The sequence below is a fragment of the Sinocyclocheilus rhinocerous genome, unplaced genomic scaffold (assembly GCF_001515625.1).
Source record: "Sinocyclocheilus rhinocerous isolate Xijiao unplaced genomic scaffold, SAMN03320098_v1.1 scaffold2686, whole genome shotgun sequence".
Taxonomy (NCBI): Eukaryota; Metazoa; Chordata; class Actinopteri; order Cypriniformes; family Cyprinidae; genus Sinocyclocheilus; species Sinocyclocheilus rhinocerous.
In genome coordinates this window covers 49,072-51,854 of record NW_015624223.1, presented here as the reverse complement: position 1 = coordinate 51,854, position 2,783 = coordinate 49,072, and the positions used below count along the sequence as shown (strand labels likewise).

The 2,783-nt window shown below is 33.9% G+C and overlaps 1 pseudogene; it reads left to right on the top strand.

Annotated features, from left to right (window-relative positions):
- Nucleotides 1-927, top strand: part of LOC107739771 (extracellular calcium-sensing receptor-like) — a 7,925-nt pseudogene extending 6,998 nt beyond the window's left edge.
- Nucleotides 928-2,783: the final 1,856 nt, after the last annotated feature.

Genomic DNA, 2,783 nt, shown 5'->3' with positions numbered 1-2,783 from the left:
TAGTTTCGTTTTAGTTTTTCATTTATTTTGATGTTTTTATTTTATTTCAGTTTATGAAAATGTTTTTTGACCAATCGTTTTCGTCTTAGTTTTCGTTTACGAAAATAACCTTGCTCTTAACATCAGTCAATCAATCATTATAATATGATAATCAAACATTATTTAATGACAGAACTTTAGTAATTAGAATTGAAACTTGATAACCATGTTTGAATGCATATTAGTCATTTTAACTGAACATTTTAACTGGACTGGTGGTGGTGCTTTTTTGGTCATTTAGTGTTTCTGTAAAAAAAAAATGGAAAAAAACTAACAAAAATACTGATAAGATAATAATGATACACTTTTGTCCTCTGTATCTCCTGTGTTCTGGGGAAAACGATAGTGGTGTTAATGGACTTCAAGGCTACACTTCCAGGAAGTAATGTCATGAAATGGTTTGGGCCTGCACAACAACGACTCAGTGTTCTTGCCTTTACACTTATACAGGTTCTTATCTGTGTTTTTTGGTTAACAATATCTCCTCCTTTTCCCTACAAAAATATGAAATATTATCATGAAAAGATCATTCTTGAATGTCATCTGGGTTCTACTATAGGTTTCTCTGCTGTTCTTGGTTATATTGGCATACTGGCTGTCTTGTGCTTCATTTTGGGTTTTCTGGCTCGCACACTGCCTGATAAGTTAAATAAATCCAAATTCATCACATTCAGTATGCTCATATTTTGTGCTGTATGGATCACATTTATTACAGCTTATGTCAGTTCTCCTGGAAAATTTATTGTAGCTGTGGAGATATTTGCCATTTTAGCCTCAAGCTTTGGTTTGCTATTCTGCATATTTGCACCTAAATGTTACATCATCCTGCTCAAGCCTGAACAAAATACAAAGCAACATATGATGGGAAAAACATCGTCTAAATTTTGAGAAATAAAATAGCTATATTGTTGCTATATAGCTATAGCAACAATATAGCCCCCCCACCCCCCATATTGAAGAGGAAAAATAGCAAAAAAACTAAACATGACCTATGATGATTACCATTTTTGCACCGCTTCATCAGAATAGCAAGGAAGGCCAAACTAATTTTATTATTTGTGCAACTGCTAGTCTACAACATTAAGACAAAAAGGCAAAATAATAAATAGATGTCATAAGGAATGCAGAATACACATGATGCTTTCTCTATGTTCAATACAACCTCTGCTGTCAAAAAATGGGTAATGATTTGCATTTAATAATAAATTGAATTTACCAATTTATTGGTCACAAATGAATATGATCCATTGTTGAAATGCTTGCACATTGTTAACCTTGCCTATAGTTCAGCAAACAACTTTGCAGGAAAATTATATGATGTTGCTATATGTTAAAAAATTTACAACATTTGTAGTTAGATCTACACCAAAAACAGCCACCAGGGATCACTCAAACTTCCATTATCCTGTCACAAATATATGTATATATTTACTAGTATATATTTATGAAGTTTAATAATATGTGTGTTTGAAAGAAACTTATTTTTATTTGAGGAAAACAGGATTTTTATTTTTATTTTTTTACTATTCCCATTAGCTAATAATCATTTATAACAACTATGGCTTCACAAGTGTTTTACAACTTCATGACAATTAAGCACTGAAATAAAAACTTTAGTGGCCTGCTATTCTTTTGTCTGTCACTGTATTTGTTCACTTACTTTTTGTCCTTTGTTTGAAATCATTGGGTAGGGGTCAAACTGAGTATGAGGACTGGTGACCAGTGTTGCCAATTTGGGGATTTTGTCGCCAAATTTAGCTACTTTCTCATTGTAGCTGTGACTTTTTTTTAATTTTTTGCGACAAGGAGCTATTTTAGCTATATTTAAATAAAACTAGCGATTTTTTTGGAGATTTTTTTTTTTTACTTGGGCCACACCCTGCCGTAGGCCCGTGACCTCTCACGTTTGCTCTCAATCATGCCAATAGGCTTGTTTGAGATGTGCCTTGCCTGAAATGAAGGCGAGAGTAGGCGGCTGCAGTGAGGGGAGGAGTGAAAAAAGCTCAGTCAAGACGGACAGTTCTGACCTCTCGAAGGGAACAGATACCAACGAGATCAAAGGCAGATATCGCGTTATTCTCACTTACATGCTGTGTTGCTAATAAACACGATATAATTTCAGTTCTGTTGCTTTTATATGAAAATAAATATGATGAACAAGACACTCAAAGTGCTTGCTATTTAATTCCATACGAAATGTGTATTTATCATCCATTTTTACTTTAATACAAACATGTATTTTAGATTTTTATAGAAATATGACAACAATCACATATCTCACACAGAGATCGCACTGTCATAGTGTTTGGGAACATTCATGCATAATTTAAATACATAATCATATGCAATCAGATAAAAATAAAATATTTTAGAAGAGAACGCAGCATCACGGTCGTCTGAACCAATGAGCATTAAAGGGGTCATATGATGCGATTTCATTTTTTCCTTTCTCTTTGGAGTGTTACAAGCTCTTGGTGCATAAAGAAGATCTGTAAAGTTGCAAAGACTAAAGTCTCAAATCCAAAGAGATATTCTTTATAAAAGTTAAGAGTCAACCACACCTACCTAAAACGGCTCGTTCTAACACGCCCCCACATACCTACGTCACGATCTGGGAAGATTTGCATAACACCGCCCAAATGTTCACACAAAGAAAGAAGGAGTAACTTTTATTCTCGCTGTAATATTGAAAAGTGAAAAGTGAAAAAGTGAAAAGTGACGTGACATGTGGCCAAGTATGGTGA